Genomic DNA, 22,854 nt, shown 5'->3' with positions numbered 1-22,854 from the left:
CTACACGACTATATCACGACGCTACTAATGAGTGACAATTTACAATGTTGCTTTTGCAGTGTTTCTGTTTTATATCTGCACAGCTTTCTGTTTTATTCTGGAAAGTAAAACAGGTTTTAGTAGTAACTTTTGTGGTATAGCTACAGTGAGACTGCCTTTTCCGTAGCACAACAATACGTTATAGCACAGTACTTTCCTCATCACGGCAATAAGCGTAATAACTAAGACATTTATACGCAAAGCATTTCACTTTTGTGTATTATGAGGTAAGTACATTGACTTCTGCAGAACTTAGCTTTCGGAGGACGATAACTACGACACTTCCACACAGATTATGTTGCAACAAGACGCACATTTAGCGCTACAGTACATGTATTTGAGTGATTAATTTTGTACTTAAAACATTTATTTTTAAAGATATTTGAAGTACAATAATACAAAGGTTTTCCGTAATGCATTTCATTCCATTGCTGTAATCTGTAACACCTGAGGGTATAATTACATTAATCCTCATGGGGGTATACGCCTACTTTGTGTACCATGTGTGTGGCAACCACAAGGAACCCTAGCTAATGTGGTATTTGCTTATACAACTTTACACATCGGTACCATATTTCTCTAACACACAAATTACACAGCTATCTGATCATTTAACTGAGAGATAAACATGTTTTATACTACGTCAGTGACACATGTTTACGTAATTACACCGTTGGATAACTTCACACTTACGAAATTGTATTTTGTCTGTACTGTGTGAACTCTTCATATTTTTTCGGAACCATTGTGATACTATGAGAGCTTTGAATGATGTATTTGGTATGGATTCATGATTTTTAAAGTACGTTTGAGGCAGATGACACTTTTGACATGAGCAGAGAATTTTTTTAATTATTGGAGGAAGCTACGACGATTTTGAGATTTGACTGAGGTGTTATGATGTTATTTTTACGACGACGATGTGTATTATGCTGCTGAGGTATGTTTATGATTAATAGGCTGAGGCTATATGAGTTATTTGATTATGCTTCATATTTATAATGACGAAATATTGACGAGTGTCGATGGATACGTATATGTATAATAAGGTAAGGAGTAATGAATAGTGGGTAGGGACTCTTGACTTGTGAAACAGGATGTTGGAAACCAAGAATCGTACTTTAAGAGTTATGAAATGTGTGTAAATGCGTGAATGTATCACAATGCCGGCGAAAATTTTTTTTGGACAACGTTATATTCATAGGATTTTCTTTCTACAGATTTGCAACGCTAATTCTTGACCTGTGAAATATTTTTATGTGAGACTGTCACTGTAGCGGAAACTGGTGTCGTAAATATTTCCGTAAGAAAGTTAAGTGACCACCTGCACGTAATGCGTCGTGGGCACGCAGCTGTGTCAAACACCTGGAGAACAAGCCATTAGGGTGTGCCTTTCCGGAAGCACAGGTAGAAAAAAAAAGAAAAAAGGCAGGCCTTTAGCCTCGCCATTGACATTCCTTTAGGGAAAATATTGCAAATGCGACACCCTCATTACTTCCATTAACCTTGCTATTGACATTCCTTTGTAGAAAGAATCGCAAATATTACACGCTCATTACCTGAAAACATATGATTACTCGTACTTTGTGCTAATTACTGCAATGCTTATGAATTGATGGGAAATATTCGTACATCTGCACACCTGATTATGACAAGTGTCTTTCTATGAGAGTTGAGAGCTACTGACTTACGAAATGCCACATGACTATTGAATGATATTTTTATGCTTTGCTTTTCGTAGTTGCTTATTTCACTTGATATCTGGTTTCCAGCTGTGTTGCAGCATTGCTTTTATAAAATAAAATGCATTTGCTAATGTGAACACTTTCTGTCAACAGATCTATTAAATAATTATTTTATGATCCACATTCTTTAAAAAAGGAGCACTTGGAAAGGAAAGAACAATAAGAAGGAACTAGTAACAGTAACACATAATTTTCTTTTCAAGTACATGGTAATATTTCTTTTTACAATCAGTTGTTGTGGTGCACCACTTTAATTACATAGATATTAAGATGTGAATATACATTTCCCTTATCTGCATTGTTGTTTTTACTGTAATATTTTTTCTGCTTGAGCTATGTCATATTTAGATATAAGCTGCTGTTTGCCAGGCATAGTGCTACTGAACTTTAATTTGTGTTACTCTGCTAAGCCAGATTTATATTTTTGTTGCTGCACATTGGCTCATATTAGTTGTAATGTTGAATTGCTTGGTAATTTACATTTACTGTAGCTTGCTTTGCGATTTTCCATTTTTTTTTATTGCTGTTTATATTAATTGTTTTATGTGCTGCTGCATTGCCTCGTCCCTTAGTTTAGCATCTGAGCTCAGTAGATTTAAGTTAGCTTAAGAGGGGGTAGACTATATAAGAAACTAACTATTATAAATTTATAAGAAATAGGATACTGTACAGTGGAGAAAAACTATTATTGACAGAGGATGTGAACAAAATACAGAAGGCAGGCTTAGATAGGACTTTTAGGGAATAATGATGAACAAAGGGAGATCTCCATGCAAAATACTGCAGTAAAACAAACCCTGTCCTTTCCCTTTTGTGTTATGCCACTATATGTTTGTGTACCCTTGTGTATTTGTTTTTTTTCCTGTCTCTGTGTAGTTTCATAGAATTTTTTCTTCTTTTAATATTAAGCTACATTCACTATGATGAGGAATACTGTTATCCTCGAATATAATTGGCATTAATAATATGTTATTTACTTTGTAAAGATGTTAGACATTATTAATTCCATTCTGTTTAATGCTCATGTGTGAAGTTGATGTTTCAAAAGTTATTGTGATCTTTTATGTATGTACTCATGTCATAATTCCACTGATGTATATGTTAGTTCGATCCTTTTGTAAAGCCTGTACTACAAATGTTATCTGTATTGTTATGTTCTTTAATGATGTATTTTGTACCTTTGTAATTTTATTTTCATGTTGTAAATTTATAATTGTATAGACACCAGTTCTTCAAATTAAGTTACATTTTACTGCACACGTTTCTGTTGGTCATAGTATATGGACAATATGTGAGAAGTTGGGACTGTTAGTGTTTGCACGTGTGTTACTAATTCAGCAAGGGACTGGATAACAGCATTGCTGGTTCTAAGGACAATTCCAAAAACTTTGTGAGTGCACAAGTGGTGGTTTATGGACTTGCTATATTATTCGCAAGACTCTTCGATGGTGATTGTGCACCTGCACAGTCGCAACAGATCGCAGGAGATGGCTGCTGGCCATCTCTACAAGGACTACAGTGGGTCTGCATCTATGATGACCCACCAACGCCATTATTTCTACAAGGTCTGCAGTGGGTCTGCACCTCTGGTGGCCCACCAATACCATACTCTCTACCAGGACTACAGTGGGTCTGCTCTGTGATGACCTACCTACCAATATTCTTCCAAACTACGACTGACTCTGCTGTGGGTTTGCTCTGTTGTGGCCCATTACCTGTCAGCATGTCTAGAGTCAGCACTGTCTTTCTGTTGGAAGGACAACACTACTTCTTCAAGACTACATGGACATCCACTACTTCCGTGTGCATTGTCTTTTACTGCTCAGACTTTGATAAAAGAAATGGCAGTTTTACTGTGGTGAATGATCAGGACTGTCTTTATGGACTGTGAGAAAATTTTAGCTTTTGACCAACATTGTATCAATAAGTGTGTGCATTTTATATCTTTGTTACTGTAATTGTGAAAATTTTTTGTCAAATCTGTATTGTCCAGCGCCCAACACCATTTGTAAAAAAATTTTTGTGGGGAGCATGGGGGCTATGTAAGTAGGCTGTTTATGTTTTCTCTATGTAAGTAGGCTGTTTATGTTTTCTTATTGGTAACGCCACGTAGCGCTCTATATGAAAAATCACTGGCTGTGCTGTGTGCAGTCTGTGGCTAGTTTGCATTGTTGTCTGCCATTGTAGTGTTGGGCAGCGGCAGCTGGATATGAACAGCGCGTAGCGTTGGGCAGTTGGAGGTGAGCCGCCAGCAGTGGTGGATGTGAGGAGAGAGATGGCGGAGTTTTGAAATTTGTCATGAACTGCTATATTTATATATGATGATATCAAGGTAAATACATTGTTTGTTCTCTATTAATATCTTTCATTTTCTAACTATCCCTATCAGTAGTTAGTGCCTTCCATAGCTTGAATCTTTTATTTAGCTGGCAGTAGTGGCGCTCGCTGTATTGCAGTAGCTTGAGCAGCGAAGATTTTTGTGAGGTAAGTGATTTGTGAAAGGTATAGTTTAATGTTAGTCAGGGCCATTCTTTTGTAGGGAATTTTAAAAGTCAGATTGCGTTGCGCTAACAAAATATTGTGTGTCAGTTTACGCACAGTCATGTATAATTGTTGAAAGGGGACGTTTCAATATAAGAAATTAATTTCAGTTTAATCTTTTTAAATTACTGAAAATGTGATTCAATGTGCCTGGGATTTTAAGATAGTGAGACAGGAACGTGAAAGAGAAGTCGTAAAACTAATTTCTACAAAAAAGGTCTATGCTTATTACCTAAGTCTGTAAGACACAAATTTGCAAGAGAAGAGTTCCCTTACAATATATAGTATCCGATGAAGTCACTCTAAGTTGTGGGAAATGACATCATATCATCTCACATTGGGAAGCATTAAACCATTTTAGTGTAATCCTTTCTGAGAATTGCCGCCAGAATTTTCTTCTTGAAAATGGCTGCTTGTATTTAGATAAGGTAGAAGGAGCCTCATTTACAGTCGCTTTATTGATTTGAGTACCTGGAGTCGGTGATGTAGATCTAACGTGCTTCACCCAGAACAAACTGCGCTTACTCACCTTCGTTCGCACACTGTAGTTTTTGTAGTGTCCTCGGATATTAGTATATGGCGAGAAACACTTCACTAAATATTTTTCGTTTTACAGTGCGTGGTTTGTATCGATAACTGCTCCCATGGAAAACACTTTACTCTACCGTCCGTACATCGCAGCTTTCACATTGATATTTTCTGAAATAGTAGCATATAACAATATGACATAGATCCATAAGGTCATTACGTTCACAGTTCGTGCTACTCATCGAAAACAGTGCACTCAGCAAAAACATTACTCCTCTGTTCGCACACGGCAGTCTTCGAGTTTACTTTGTGAGATGATACTCCACGACAGCAAACACTTTAATACGTTATCTTTTAACTTCACGATTCGTGATATATATCTAAACAGTACGCGTTTTACACCGAAGACACAGGCTCACACCAGCTGCTTCTCGTGGAAAAGCGCCATCGCCTCGCTCACGCACGATAAACAGTGTCTGCTGTTCTTCCCATACTCAGGGCCTCTGGGAGCCAGGATGTATGATCAGGCTCCATCTCCAAATATATAACAAGCCAACTTTATTGTCATTTTAGAGAAGGTTTGATATGATTTAAACATAACATAATTCTGGGAATATTGGAGGTACACAACAGAAGACTCATTGGTATGAAATATAGAATAACTATAACTTCTCATTAAACACTAGACATTTGTTCACAAATGCAATTTATACTACGATACTGTACGTGGCACGAGATACTGCAGACGGAATTCGAAAGAACTAATAGTTTTTCGTGGCATAATAGGCTGAATCACAGTGGGCGGTAGTATACAAAAGAGTATCATCGAATCACTATCTACAGCACTAAGTTCGATTGCATGTTGGATGAAGCGTTATCCTGTATTGCAGAGCCTGTAAACATTCGAGGAAATTCTACAGGCCGTGACATGACATTGGACTGTACTTAGGATGCCGGCCGGAGTGACCGAGGGGTTCTGGTTACTACAGTCTGGAACCGCACGACCGCTACGGTCGCAGGTTCGAATCCTGTCTCGGGCATGGATGTGTGTGGTGTCCTTAGGTTAGTTAGGTTTAAGTAGTTCTAAGTTCGAGTGGACTGATGACCTCAGAGGTTAAGTCCCATAGTGCTCAGAGCCATTTGAACCATTTTTTTGTATTTAGAAAGCAGTTGCTCCCGCAGAAATCGTGCTAAGTGTTTCGAACGCAGAGCAGAAAGTTTATATACAAATGCAACAGAGTAACTGTAATTTTATGATCTCGCTAAGGACATAAACGTAAGCATTACTATCAACAATTCAGTGCCTGCAAAGGATTCGTTTTCTGTACAAACGCCAGTTCTTATCACTCACATTTTAGCTGCTCATGTTTCAGCTGTTATTCTTACAATGGAAACAATGAAATATTCAAGTTAGTTTGTTAATATAAGTCAGATAACATCTTTTGTGAAATTTGTTTACTTATTTTCGTGTATTAAAATACATAATATTGTTTTTCTTTGAAAGTGCGGAAAGACAGGCTTCCTAATTACAGAACTGAAACTGAAAATTAAATTTCCTTCTTCCAGAACGTATTTTTTTTCAGAGCACATTTTCTGCAATCACATTTATGATCTGCACACACATTTTCAATCAGAATTAGAACATATTCCGTTAGCTGCAGATTTCAATTAAGTTTATAAATACATTTGCAATTTTCATTATGTTTAATTATAATAATTTCGCAGAAAGAGAACAATTTGTAACAAGCTTGCGTGATGTGCCATTGCTAAGATAGTGCTCCAAATTTCACACTAATTTTGCAATGAAGTCTTTCGAGCACTTTATTACAGCAAAAAGTTTCCTTCATCCCAATACGTCTGAAACGACGCATTATAGGACATTGATTTACTAAGAAAAATGTTTATTTCAAGCCCTCTGTTATTAACAAAACTAGAGATAGTTATGTTACGCCCCGTATAATATTTTACTACAGTCAAAATAATTTGGAATGTACTAAAACAAAAAATAGTCGTAAACCGTGTCTACAGTTCCTACCTTGGCTTTGAAAAAACACACCAATCGGACGAATCATGAAGTAGTGTGCAAAATCTAATACATCGATAAAAAAAATACCAGCACCATGAAGCTCTCATGGAGTGGGAGACAGAAGAATATAACGGGCCATCACCTAAAAAGGACTTGCAATACGGCAGCCGAACTTCCCGAATGGGGCCTCCCGCACAACAATGCCATACGATCATTTCCATTTCCAAGAGGCCATCAAAAATTTTGCATTCGAAAGCCGTACTGTCCAGAACCGGTATGGCAGCCAGGCAGAATCGGTGATAGCAGGTGAAGTTGAAGTATGAATTCTTTCCAGGTATTTAATTTCTTCTTATAAGCCTGTTGCGATATCATTATAGTATTCAATGGTAAACAACTTGCATGCCTCAGCGACCTAATCGTCAGTCTTCTTTGAGTATTTCCATAAAAACCCAATGTTTCATCTAAAATCTTCACTGTTTCATATCGGGTCTTCAAGTTAGACACTATATTGTCGATAATGAAATAAAAAGCATTGACGATGAGTAAATCTTCTGAATTCACATGTCACTTCATTCCCGGTTTATCATGATATGATTTCCCCTTTTTAGTGTGCAACTCCAGAAAATCAGGATCGGTATTAACCTTCCTGGCAACAACTTTAGATTCAGGGGGAATGGTGTCTCAATTTCGATATTTTAAGTAATTTATAAGCTCTCAAAGTGTCCTACCTCAACATCAGTGGTAGTATTTCGAGTCTGCAGTAATCTGCTACTGCTATCAGTTGGTACGAACTTCAGCCAGATTGATGTTATGATTAAATACTTAAAAACTCTCACATAATCCAAAACATTCAGTCCCACAGCATGTGTTTCAGATGACAGATTTAACTTCCTGAGAGTTTCAACAGCAAGGGCAATCCTATCCAAGTGAGCTACAATTGGTCTTACAGCAACAACCAGAGCACTCCAGCTGGTATCAGACATGAAATATAAGTAACTTCCAACACACTATTTCAGAATTTCCCATTGTTGTGGATTCAACTGGACGGATCGTAAAATTTTTTCTGACGTCTCTCGGCTGAATGTCTCCACATAAGACTATGACAAGCACTTAGAGAAAACTTGGCAAGAGGTAAAAATGCGCCTGAGCCCATGTTACTTTCGTTATCGTAAACTCGTCCGCGGCATTCACAAACAGGAATTGAGTACAAATACTGGTCGAATTAAATGTGCAATAACAGCTCTTGTTTTCTAATTGCAATCTACAAATTCCAAAAGACCGTTCATTTATTTCAATTTCTCAATTTCGTCATTGAAGTAAATATATCGAAGGATGAATGTTGTCTGTTCAAGACGATTCGTAATAGGAGTTGCATCAACAATACTGTAATTGAATAATACTTCCCATATTCTCTCTGTTCCAAGATTGCGCTTCTGACGAGATGGGCACAACTACAAATAAATTAATTATTTCCCTTGGCAGATAATGTATTTGTAAATGCTTTTCAGCTTCTTGTCCGTCTCTGACTCTGCAAATGTGTTTTGCAAGAACTGGATCATAGTAACTCAAGATCTCTAATATTCCGAGCAAATTTCCCAATTTTCTGAGATTAAACTCTGGGTACCAAACTTCTTTGATCAAGAAATAAAGTGACTTCATGTAACACGAGAGCTCCCATGTGAGTTGGCTGCTCTACAGACGAACGAAAGACGAATATTTCCTCTTCACTTTCGAGTAGCAGCATGACCAATATACCTCTTTCATGTCATTTCATTTCTTCCTTTTTACGGTTCTTCCAGGAGAACTATATAGAAATGAATATATTTTATTTGGTGTTTACTCTTGGATGCAAAATATTTTCTATATATTTCGTGTAAAATCACATTGCAATCACTCTTAACAAATAACGACGATTCACAGCCGTTGCCGTGTACATTTATCGAGCGAGATGTTTTGGTAGGATTTCCAACAAAATCTAAAGAAAGCGCGTTTTCGTCTCCTTCATAAGGTGGTTTTAGGGCACGATGTCTGAATAAAATATTGTTCGTTCAAGAATAAACACGAAAAAGAATTGTGTGCAACTGGCCTGTAAGAATCATACAAGTGAAGAACCTAAGTGGAAAGCAAGAGTTAGACGGACTATGCTGGTGCTCGGCTAATGTTATTTTATTGTATGATACAAAATTTATTTTACAATATCAGTGTGATATTTGTCGACTGAGCTACCTGGGGAATCTGAAGACATTTCAGAGCTCAAATTCCACAGAATATTAAATAGATTACAATATTTTAAAAAATGGTTCAAATGGCTCTGAGCACTATGGGACTTCACATCTTAGGTCATCAGTCCCCTAGAACTTAGAATTACTTAAACCTAACTAACCTAAGTACATCACACACAGCCATGCCCGAGGCAGGATTCGAACCTGCGACCGTAGCGGTCGTGCAGTTCCAGACTGAAGCGCTTAGAACCGCTCGGCCACTTCGGCCGGCTTACAATATTTTAAACTTTCAAAGAAAATTACAATTTTATAGTAATAAACAACTTTATGCATGTAGAAATGCAGGTATATTAAGCACATAAGAGTAGAAAATGGAAAATAACAATTCCATAGATGGCAGTAACAGAACAAATATAGAATGAAAGACAAAACCTGCTCTTCTGCAATTGTCTCTGACGTGAAAAGAAACAAAAAATTAAAATATATACCATGCTATTGTAATATCTGCACATTACAGAATCACAGTTTCCATCTAGCTTAGAATCATTTTTCTGAACATCTGTTTCATACACGATTTTGTATCTAAGATATTGCAGAATAAGTAGTTCAGAAAGTAAATTTTAAGTGTTTCAATAGATACATTAGTATTTCGAAAGCATAACATATTCATTAGCGCTAAAGTTAAACCAGTGTCCTATTGCGTTAAGTGGAACGTCACAAAAAAACTAGAGCATTCTATTAACAAGTTTATTTGTTGTGGATAAAAACGGGCGAAAAAAATTGTTGTGCAGTCGAACGGCAGCTGTCTCCGCGCCCTGCCCGGGCTGGCGGGCCTGAAGGGTGCTGGCGTCTACTCCCAATATCAGAGGGTCTTGCAGAAGTATAACCCAGCCGACGTACCGTTTCGAGCGCCAGAGACAAACACCTCGCTGTGTCCAGGCCACGCCAAGACGCGAAGAATTCGCAGCAAATTTGTGGAACCCTAGGGGGCAGCTGCCGCGGACGCCTTGGAGCTCTCAAGACGAACAGAACTGTAGGATACGTTACAATTCTCTCCCGCACAACGGCCTCCCAGTAGCTTGGATTACAGGAGTGTGCCACCACTCCCAGCCACTGTAGCTCCTTTCCCAACTGGGTGACCTTCACGCCACAACACACAGAGGCCGTAGACCTCAGCAGTTGCAGGGAATCCTATACTCGTTTTAATCGTTCTTAGCTATGGGAACCACTAAACACTCCACGTCAACAAGGGAAAAAAATCTCACTGTAACGAACTAACAACAACTTGTGTCAATAATATAATGGTAGGATTGTTGTGATTATTATTTCAGTACCATACTCATCAGCGAGCATATCTGGGTTTCACCTCTTTATCAGAATGCAAGTAAAATGCACTAGTCTTAAAGAACGGCTTCGTTTCTACATTCACCGTATCCGCTAATAAACGGCACAGTTAAAAAGCTCATAATGTTTACAACAAATGGCGGGTAGATGGCTCACATGTCGACACGCTGTTATCACGATCTGCCAGATCGCCCAGTTTGTTTGTAGAAATCACCTGTGATAGTGAGATGCTTAGTAATACTGATATCTTTGCTACGGTATAACGATAAGGATACATTCAGATGTCATTCCGGCAGACAGCTGTGTGTTATCTATTGGAGAGTGGACTTCTTTCGTTGCATGGGTCATTCATAAGATGCTACAAATAAGAATTGTCAAGTATTCCATCTTTGCTTTCTATTAGTCGTCAGAGGCATTTCTCTCGTATCTTGGCGGATAATTTAATCTCCTTTCTGAGATATTACATGGGCTCAGCACAAATAATAGGTGCTCGTTCCTTGTTCTATACGACGACCAATAACTTACCAACAAACATCAAGAGCTTCCTTCTCGAAAGAAAAAGAATGAAAGTGACATTTATTCGATGGAGGGGTTCCGAATTAGCGTAATGTGATATTCGTTTTAATGATACGTCTTAACAGGAACATCAAGACGTGAAGCATCGCCCGTAGTCCCGTAGCGCTGCTACGTGTTGTATACAGGGTTTTACAAAAAGGTACGGCCAAACTTTCAGGAAACATTCCTCACACACAAAGAAAGAAAATATGTTATGTGGACATGCTTCCGGAAACGCTTACTTTCCATGTTAGAGCTCACTTTATTACTTCTCTTCAAATCACCTTAATCATGGAATGGAAACACACAGCAACAGAACGTACCAGCGTGACCTCAAACACTTTGTTACAGGAAATGTTCAAAATGTCCTCCGTTAGCGAGGTTACATGCATCCACCCTCCGTCGCATGTAATCCCTGATGCGCTGATGCAGCCATGGAGAATGGCGTATTGTATCACAGCCGTCCACAATACGAGCACATTTGGTACCGGGGTTGCGTAGACAAGAGCTTTCAAATGCCCCCATAAATGAAAGTCAAGAGGGTTGAGGTCAGGAGAGCGTGGAATTGGTCCGCCTCTACCAATCCATCGGTCACCGAATCTGTTGTTGAGAAGCATACGAACACTTCGACTGAAATGTGCAGGAGCTCCATCGTGCATGAACCACATGTTGTGTCGTACTTGTAAAGGCACTTGTTCTAGCAGCACAGGTAGAGTATCCCGTATGAAATCATGATAACGTGCTCCATTGAGCGTAGGTGGAAGAACATAGGGCTCAATCAAGACATCACCAACAATGCCTGCCCAAACGTTCACAGAAAATCTGTGTTGATGACGTGATTCTCGTCAGCCCACACATGTTGATTGTGAAAATTTACAATTTGATCACGTTGGAATGAAGCCTTATCCGTAAAGAGAACATTTGCACTGAAATGAGGATTGACACATTGTTGGATGAACCATTCGCAGAAGTGTACCCGTGGAGGCCAATCAGCTGCTGATAGTGCCTGCACACGCTGTACATGGTGCGGAAACAACTGGTTCTCCCGTAGCACTCTCCATGCAGTGACGTGGTCAACGTTACTTTGTACAGCAGCAACTTCTCTGACGCTGACATTAGGGTTATCGTCAGCTGCACGAAGAATTGCCTCGTCCATTGCAGGTGTCCTCGTCGTTCTAGGTCTTCCCCAGTCGCGAGTCATAGGTTGGAATGTTCCGTGCTCCCTAAGACGCCGATCAATTGCTTCGAACGTCTTCCTGTCGGGACACCTTCGTTCTGGAAATCAGGCATCAACAGTAGAGGCACAGATATTATTGCGCAAGAAGTACTGACCACAAAATTTTCCAGTGATGGTCCTTGCACATGCCAAAACGAGACCAAAACTGCAAGTGTCCAGGTCTCCACAGCATGAATAAACAGGGAAGTCAAAATCCACTGAGGTCCATAGGAGGACTCCATCAATAAATCAATGTAATTGCCATTCTCCAAAGGAGTGACAAGACTATGTTGGCACAAACGGAACTAACAGCCAAATAAACCATTACACACAAAAACCCATGCATGACACCCTCACGCTGCACCTCTCCTGCCTGTTCTCCACTTCACAACCCACTGCTGGCCTTTTTCAATACTCTTAGCCAGCGATCATCTATGAAATCTCCAAATTAACGCTACCTATTGGTACATCAGTGAAAGAAGGCACTGTAATGATATAGATGAAATGAACTGGAGCCACCACAGTTCAACCTCTCCCACTCAGTCCCAAAAGACCTCCCTAAATGGAAGATCACAGGGGGAAGTAATTAGCTCACTTCACTTGACTGATGTGGACCTTAAAGATTTTATCTGGGGAATGATTACACACAAGAAAATTAACAGGACTCAATCCCCTGAAAATAGAACAAGGCCCTACAGATTGAGATGTAATTTTCCTTGTGATACCATTATGCTGTCCGCTACCAACATTAAAATTTTGGATGAGAACCATATCCCACTCGTGGGCTCAAAATGGTTGTCACCCTTGATTATAACATTTCTCCTGAAGGTGATGGGCTGACGCTACATTCTTCCTAGCCCTATCCTAGTTCTGCGTAATAACATTAGGAGTAATACGTTCGGGTACAAGGTCATTTGTTGTCCACAAATTAGTCAGAGTGGAATTGATGGGGTAAGTAAACATAAGGGCCGCCAGAACCACTTACAGGCCTAATGCTGCACAGAATTAAAGGCGATATTAATCCAAGGAAGTGAAATATCCCATTTGATTTGTGCCTAGGCATGATATATGATCAAAGTGGCCTTCAGCTCCTATTGACCCACTCAGATAAGGAAGGGTGAAGCTAATATGGAGTGGTAGTAATATGTTTAATAACATTACTAAAGCAAAACTGCTCAAATTCGCTAGAGATATAGGCCAATGCATTGTTGCTAATAAGAACTTTGGGCACTCCAAACCATGAAAGAATGTTAGTTAGCTGGTGAAAAGTCAAGAAAGCCATGACTCCTCTGCTCGTAATCAACCAAACAAATCGGGAAAAACATCAACAACAACCAAAATATAACGATTTCCCCCTTTAGTATGGGGGATCGTAAGAGTCCCTTGTGTGAGTTGGTGTTAGGCTTGCTAATTTTACACAATTCACACTCGCTCACTAAAGATGGATATCCTTATATAATAAAGATCACATGTGGTGGCAGCACACCTTAGCAAGAGTCTTATAAAGGCCTAAGTGGTCACCCAATAATGTACCATGAAAGTAATTAAATATGGAAGGCAGAAGTTCCATAGGTAAACAAATTTTAGTTTCAGCTAATTTACCAGTCTCAAGGCAAAATGTACCATTTCCAACAAATAACCAGGAACCACCTCACCAGCCAACAGACACTTCCTAATATGCTCAAAATAAGGACGCTGATCTTGTTTAACCTTGAGCTCAGCAAAAAGCTCGGGAATCTCGGTTAAGACACTATAAACAGGAGAACTGGCCAATAAAAAACACCGTTCACTTTCCTGAGCTCCTTCATCAAACATGCGACTAAGTACATCAGCAACCTGGTTATTGGAGCCTTTAATACAACAGAACTGGAAACAAAAGGCAGATATATGAACGGCCTACCTAGCAATCCTGCCAGTTTCCCTAGGACAGACCAAGAAACAAACTCAAAGACTTGGTTTCGTATCCAAATCAAATTCGCTCTGCTCAAGATAAAATTTAAATTTCTCAAGAGCAAAAAGAAAGCCAACACCACACGTTCAGCTCTGGACCTACAAACCTCCTTAAGACAAAAGCTAGAGGGCACCTTTCACCTGTATCCTCCTGTAAAAGTACAACATCAACCCTGGCAATGGAATCATCTGTCAGAACTATAAACCTCTTTCCAAGATATGGAATAGCCAATACCAGGGAGTTGTATTGTATTGTATGGAACAGGGGACCTAGAAACGACAGAGAGGCTTCGTCCCCACCATAGCCCTCAGTGGTTCACAACCCCACAACAGGCCACAGCAGTCCACTCACCCTACCGCTGCCCCACACCGAACCCAGGGTTATTGTGCTGTTCGGCCTCCAGTGGACCCCCCCCCCCCCCCCCTGAGAACGTCTCACACCAGACAAATGTAACCCCAATGTTTGCATGGTAGAGTAATTATGGTGTACGAGTATGTGGAGAAAGTACTTATGCAGCAATAGCCAACATAGTGTAACTGAGGAGGAATAACGGGAACCAACCCACATTTGCCGAGGCAGATGGAAAACCTCCTTAGACTGGCCGGCACACCGGACCTCGACACTAATCCACTGGGTGGATTCGTGCTGGGGACTGGCACTCCTTCGCTCCTGGAAAGCAGAGCGTTAGACTGAACGGTTAACCAGGTGGGCTAAACCAGAGGATTACTAAGTGCAGTTTTGATGGTTTCAATGTTGGACTGCTGACTCTCCCCCCAAACAAAATTTTCCTCTTGTTTACAAAGGTTATTAAGGGGAGCAGCAAGCTGAGCAAAAATAGAGAGGAATTACGCAAAATAGTTGACCATACCGATGAATCTGGCCACCCCTTTCTTATTTTTTTGGGAGAGGAAATTTTCTCAGATCAGAAGTATGTTCTCGATCAATTCTAATACCAGCTGTGCTGATTCCACTTGCTTTTATTTTCTCTTCGTTTGTTGACTGTCGTCGCTGTTGACGTACTGCCTTGCTACAGTGGCTAAGAAATGGGGCTTGTGGAGTTCACAACCCCCCCAATAATACACAGTTATATGGCCAGTGCACTATTATTTAACCTTCGATAAGCCTCATTAATAGTTAGCAGGCGAAACTCCACATTCTGCTATAAAAGTTTCCTTTTGAACATCTACGAGCAGTAAAACCTGACCACAAAGTTCACAGTTCTTGAAGAATAATAAGGTACGTATGGAGCAGACACTGTCACTGTTTTTACACACAGCCTAATTGTTTCACACTTGTTCCACAGTTGATTTGAAGCATTGTTGTTGTTCTAATCACCACAGGTTTCTCGTCTGAAACTCAGCCGTGGACTGACTGTCTTGTGACCAAAAATCGAGCCCTTATATGTCATCGCAATAACAGGTACTGAAACTACACATTGTTCAAAGTTTAATTTACTGAAAGTACAATTAAAACTAACTTCATTAAATTAACTGAATAAGTCAAAAAAATCTGATTTTTTACAAGTTTCTTCTACTACAAGGGTTAAACCGAATTATTTGTTTAAATAACGAAATTAACAAATATAGATATGCAAACAATACTTTTGACAAAATTGTTAATTACTTTGGAATTAATTAAGGGCTGGTTTTGCTAACATCTTTTCGAATAGAGCTAAATAGGTACTTTAAGATTACTAGTATTTCGTCTTCCAAATGTTTACAATTATTACAGAATTTAAAGTTGTTTGTACATCAACAATAGAATTTAAGTTACAAAACAATTACTGATTTCACCCTACAACAAAAGATACTAACTAGTAATAGTCAAAATAAATTAGAAAATAAATTACATACATAAAACTAAGCACAAAATCAGATCTGGTGTTATATTCTTTAAAACTGGTGGCCAACCTTCCTCCTTCATGAAAATGCAGATTAAAACTTACGTATGGTAATGGTAATTAGTTCAAATTAAAAAAAAACGAATTTAAAGAAGGCAGATGGCAAAGCAAGAGGGGAATTAAAATTATCCTAACTTTCTTCGTCAAACAGCCCTGGAACCCAGGTGACCCAAGAAAGAAATCTGCTGCCTAAGGCTTAACTGTTAACACTACAGAATGAAGCTTCAACTGAACCTGCTCAACATAAGAAAGGTTTTTATTGAAGGAGTGACTATAAACAATAACGTCATCAACATAATTATATACACAACCAAATTTAAGGCCACCCAACACATGATCTAAAAATTGTGAAAAGTCGGCAGTCCTGCTAGCCAAGCCAAAGATACCCAATTGAATTCATACAGATTCTAGTATGTACAAAATGCACCAACACGCCTGGACTCCTCACTCAAAGGTATTTGGTAGTAAGATTGATTCAAATCAAGTATGGTAAAATAGCAAGCACCATCAAACCAAGTGAAACAGTTATGGAGATCAGGGAGAGGACCAGACTCCAAGACAACCTTCTCATTAAGGACTCCATAACCAAAAACAGGCCTATATTCACATTTTGTCCCTGAGGCACCGGAAATGTGGGCGATACATATGGAGAAGGTGATGGGCTAAAACTCCATTCCACAGCATATCATCAAACTTTTGCCTCATTATTCTTGTCTTAAGGAGTGAGAGACAGTAAGTGGCATGACACACTGGAATATCATCGTCTAAATGGATTCTGTATTGAATTTGATCAGTTACACCCACTGTTTAGTAAGTACATCAAAAAACTGTTCTAAAACACTCATTAACTGTCTAGCCTGACCATCATTAAGGTGACTAAAGTCGAATTCAGATCTCCCTGTTTTTACAGAATTGATATTATTAATGAGACGACTAGTTCAGAGTGTTATTTTCTCTGATGAACAAATTTTTTTAAAAAAAGGTGTTACCTGCAAAGTCAAGAACCAACTGTGTATGTTTAATGAAATCATCTCAGAGCAACAAGGTCACTGACAGATTCTTAACTACAATGTGTTCAACAGGCCAACAAAAATTACAAATGTATAAACTCCCCTGCAGCTCACCCACTGGAGGCAACTCCTGCCCATCAGTGAAATGACATCTCTTGGAGGTGGGGCGTATCGGAGACAACTCACACAAATTACTAAACTTGAGATACCAACTGTAGTCAAGCAATGAAACCGAACTTCCGGAATCCAAGAGGCCGCAAACAGGTTCTCAGTTGAGGCAGGTCCAAACATATGTAAGAGCAAGTTTATTGAGAGAGCAAATATCCCTACAATCAGTGGAGAAGTTTTAGCCCATGCCTGGTGGCGTCAGCTGTTAGGTCTAGGACCATGCGTAGCCAGACATTCATGTGTAAATGGCTATGGGAACCACACTGAAAACATTTACCAACTAATGAATTAGTAGATAACTGACAATAGTTATCACTTCGGATGAGAGGTTGGTTGAAAACCCTTACACTGATCTTATTGCTCACCCACGAACCTAAGTGCTTCCACAGAAGAAACTAATTCATTTAAATCAGAAAAGATGTTAGGTTTCTGAACAAAAACAAGGCATGGCCAGCCTTCCAGTCTTATGCCTTCCAAAATATTTGAAATTCTATCTTGTTCAGTATCTTTCATTTCCAAGGCAGAGACAGCAACATGAATGTCCTCGAGATACTGAAACAAGGTCTCAGTAGATGCTTACACCTGCCAATAATGTACATGCTCAAGCTCATTCCAAATCTTTGGTGATAACTTTCACTCGATTATATGAGCCCTGAGCTGCCTCAAAGCTCCCTGATCCCTAAGTATCTCAGGAAACAATATACTTAACAAGCCCTTCGACAAAGGCTAAAGTAAAGAAAGTTAACAGAATGTGATATTTGCAATGGATCAGCATAAAGTTCTAATCAGACAATCAACCACAATACTTCACAAACTTGTTTCAGTTGACCAGTAGCTACACTCAGAAATACCACTAAACAAACACATAATAGGTTTAGGCAGTTTAGCAAACGAATCAGAAACCAACCTACCAAAGCCTTGACTATCAACGTCTCTTAACCCATGTGACTGATTGCCAGCTGAAATGCCCTCATCTACACTACCCTGTTCACTATCCAAACCCAATGAACAGGTTCACACCTACAAATCTTTCACTCGAACAAGCAATTGCTTAACAGTCTCCTTTTGCTGATCATCAAACTCAAGATGGTTTAAATCAGCAAGGTGATTACCCCAAGAAAACAAATGCACCTGAAGGCTGAATACCTTCTGAAAAATGAATGTTACGAAACATTAGAATCCACAGCTACAGAATCAGTAGAAACAGTGGAACCCACCTCGCCAATGGTGCCAGGGGAAATGTGAAGAGAGTTATCCAATGCTGTGTTTAACCTGGGTGCTAGCTCCATGATGCCACCTTCAACATGGATGTGTTACACCCATAATTCATATTCAAGATGCTCGCACTTGAGATACGATATGCCCAAGCAACCTCTGTGTTCCATGCCCATGTATGATTATCTGAAACAGTTGAGGAAGTTTAGTGCAAATTATACTAAAGGAGTAGATAAATCTCCCCCCCCCCCCCCACCTGCCCACCCTTTCTGGCAATGGCCTTGCCGCACTGGATAAACCGGTTCCCGTCAGATCACCGAAGTTAAGCGCTGTCAGGTGTGGCCAGCACTTGGCTGGGTGACCATCCGGGCCGCCATGGCCTGTTGCCATTTTTTGGGTTGCACTCAGCCTCGTGATGACAATTGAGGAGCTACTCGACCGAATAGTAGTGGCTCCGGTCAAAGAAAACCATCATAACGACTGGGAGAGCGGTGTACCGACCACACGTCCCTCCTATCTGCATCATCAGCTGAGGATGATATGGCGATCGGATGGTCCTGGTGGGCCACATGTGGTCTGAAGACGGAGTGCTCATGTGCTCTCCCTTTCTACCCAGTAAGTACGTAACTGCCCTCTGTGGCTACCTTGAAACCTCAAGATCCAGGTTGGGATAGGAAAAGAATCACATGGAAGGGTGAGCCCACAATTCTTGTATCATTTGTCCTTTGAATGATCACATTTACTTATAATGCACATGATAGCAGCAAATAAAATACAATAATTACCAAATGTCTCTGAACGTAAGAGGTTGTTGAATAAAAATAAGCCCCTTTAAATTAACTGTAGACTGACATGCCAAACTTTCAATTCTTGCTATCCCAAGGAATTAGTGACAGAATAATAATATATGCGATTTCAGTCTTTCTCGGCATATTCCACTGATGAATTCCTCTCCGGTTATCAGCTGAGTGGTGGCAATTGTAGTAAAATCGTAATAAAACCCCTCTTAAACAATAACTGGATAAAAAATAACACTTGCATAATCTCCTTAAATAATCACAGTTATTGAGTTAACATCTGGTAATTTAGAATAAACATCCAATTATGGAAGATCTGACAAATTTTCGTACAGCCATAAAATGGATACAATGACAAATTAAGCTCAAAAAATGAAAAGACAACTATAACTTAAAATAGAATCTAAGCATTAATAAAACTTTCTAGGGCTTCCAGCCGCGTCAGGTGGTTAAAATCCCACGAGCTTTCGACCGAGCTCTCCTCAGTCATTGTCAAGTTGTAAGACGGACTGCTGTGTCGCCGCGGCCGTGTCATTATATAGCCGTACTGCTGGCTGTGACGTCACTAGTGCTCTCTTCCTCTCCATATATAGTAATGTTTTCATCCCGCAATCGTCGCGCCCGTTTCAACCGAGCTGCAAACCGCCGTCCTTGATGATGGTGTTTCCAGAGCTTTTTATTTCAATAGCTTCTTTTATGACTCTATCCCAAAATCCCTTCGACCTCACAACGACAGATGTTTCGTCGAAAAGAATTCGGTGTCCATTTTCTAAGGCGGGTTCTGCCACGGCTGATTTTTCTGGATAGCGTAGGCGTAAGCACCTCTGGTGTTCCATCCGGCGTTGTTCCACAGTGCGTACTGTTTGCCCAACGTAATAGCAGCCACACTGACATGGTATCTTGTACACTCCAGGCGTTCTAAACCCTTGACCGTCCTTCACAGGCCTCATGAACTGTCGAATATTTGCTGGGGGCCTGAACACCGATGAAATGTTATGCCTCTTCAGGAGGCAGCTAATCTTTCCTGACACTGTACCACAGAAAGGCAAAAACACAAGTTTCTTGCCTTCTTCTTCGGTGGTGCTCTCTTCTCTTTTGGTGTTTTCCTTGCGTGTCACACCAGATGTAGCCTGTGGCCCCATTCCGTGGCTGTACTCGTTTTCCCCGTTTTCCCGGAAGACTTTTCGAAGGTGACTCAGTTCTAGTGGCAAACCTTCAGCGTCTGAGACGACTTTAACATGGTGGACGAGGGTATTCAGAACGCCACGCTAACCACATGAACCTATTAAGCTCTCTAGCCTTCCAGCTACGCTGTCCAGATGAGGACACGATTCTACGATTTGCCATGGTGAGCCATCACATCAACACCTCGGCATCCAGAAGAATATATCGTCGTGTCAGCTTTGCCCTGTTGCAGGAAAGGTTACACTTCACTAGGAGGCAGCAGGATTTAAACAGTCGCAAGCTGCTGGCTATCCATCTGCAATTGACAGAGGTACTCTAGCAAGTAGATTGGGAGTGGATCGACGTGGCCACCACAGCACAACAGGTGCCATCGCCAAAGAACACCACAGAGAAACACGCGGTTCTAGGTGCTTCAGTCTGGAACCGCGTGACCGCTACGGTCGCAGGTTCGAAGCCTGCCTCGGGCATGGATGTGTGTGATGTTCTTAGGTTAGTTAGGTTTAAGTAATTCTAAGTTCTAGGGGACTGATGACCTCAGATGTTAAGTTCCATAGTGCTCAGAGCCATTTGAACTATTTGTCTTCCTGAGCGGGTTGTGCATTTTGATTCGTCTTGATGATGACCCTGAATTGGTCAGGCGTGCACTACACGCAGGAAGCGGCCACAAGGGTAGCGGAGTACGTGTGGAGTGCACATGTGGTTTTAGAGTGTGCCTTCCAGACACCATCAGGATGAAGATCGTCAACAGTAACTGGATATAAGTCTATGATATGCTTGCAATTAATATACACCATAGAGCCCGAAGACATTGGTTGGAGGAATGTAAAGAACAGGGGCAAACTAAGTAGAACCCTCTCTAGTTTTCTGATGAGTTTTGATTCAGTGTCAAATGGAGGTCAACAGGATCCTGCTGAACAGAGTGTGCAACATACATGTTTTTTGCGAATACTGTGCATCTCATCATTGTAGTGGATTGGTTGTGTGAACACAAACTCTGAATGAGTGGATGGACATCCATGCTATTCCAATTGATCCTTTGGTGGCTCAGAATTGTAGGAATGAAATTTGTTGATCTTTTATTATAAGATATGCTGGTGACTCTCCCTGAGCCATTCAGTTGGAAGAAAAATTGGCTTCTTGTTCTTTCATCTCAATAGACAGGAATTTCGGAGAACATGAATCAGAAGACGTCACAATATTGTATGGTGTATGAAAGTATATACTCCTCTGTAAGCTTCAGTGTGAATTAAATGTTTATCTTTACACATCAGTATTGAAAATAATATAATCTCATCTCATTCTCATGTTGTTTTTACCTCTGATGCAAAAAAATTATTGTAAATAACCAAAAGATTAACACACACTGTTGTAGCAGCAGAATTTATACACTAACTGCCTGTGCTGTATTACATGGGTGACATATGCATGAGCTTTCATAGACAAAAAATGATGAAGTAATGTTACAGTTCTATGGTATGGTACTGATAGTTGAGACAGTGCTCTGATTGGAACTGATGTTACTGAGTGAACCGAAGAAAGCTATCAACTGTGGCTTTGTTGTAGGAGTTACAGTGTCAGTGGTATTCAGCTGATAGTCAGCTAAAGCAAGTAACGTATAATAAGTTGGACTTCTATAAATTAATGCTAATCATGAACTATCACAGACTTGTAGTGATTAACTTTTCTCCAAAGGAGGAGTAATTTGGTTTGTGTACTTTCAATAAAACTGTTATACATTGTTTACCTGGGCAGTGTTCTCACTGTGCCCTCTCTCGTGCAAGACTTAGCATTGGTACCCCTAGGATGGAATATGCGTACCCAACTGTCTGCGTGTAGTCTTTATTCATGTGAAAGTGAATAAAAGTTTTTGAAATGTTTGTGAATTGTGTAACATTTACCGAGTAGGCTGTGGGAAACCCCTAAAAAACCACATCCAAGGTGGCTGGCACACTGACCCTCATCACTAATTTGCCAGGCACATTCGATCCAGGGCTGGCACACCTCCCCATCCAGGAAGTGTCGCTTTAACACAAATGGTTGAAAGCCTCTTAAATTCGTCGATAAAAATTGTGCACTACTTTCATGGCATTGGTCCTTGTTTTGGCATTTCTCATTTTTGAGACAGTTCTTATTGACAGTTCCTTTTAGTGACATATCAATGTATGAAGCTATGAAGCATAAATTGTGGTTTCTCTTCTGCAATTTACAGCACTGTCAGGTTTTTGGACACATATGGCCAGTCTGAGTTAAAAATCGATATGAGCAATAAAAGTTATTCCTTGCCTGATGCCGGCCGGAGTGGCCGCGCGGTTAAAGGCGCTACAGTCTGGAGCCGCACGACCGCTACGGTCGCAGGTTCGAATCCTGCCTCGGGCTTGGATGTGTGTGATGTCCTTAGGTTAGTTAGGTTTA

The sequence above is a fragment of the Schistocerca piceifrons genome, chromosome 4 (genome assembly GCF_021461385.2).
Source record: "Schistocerca piceifrons isolate TAMUIC-IGC-003096 chromosome 4, iqSchPice1.1, whole genome shotgun sequence".
NCBI classification, from domain to species: Eukaryota; Metazoa; Arthropoda; class Insecta; order Orthoptera; family Acrididae; genus Schistocerca; species Schistocerca piceifrons.
The sequence above is the reverse complement of the archived record's forward strand: the minus strand, read 5'-3'. Positions refer to the sequence as shown.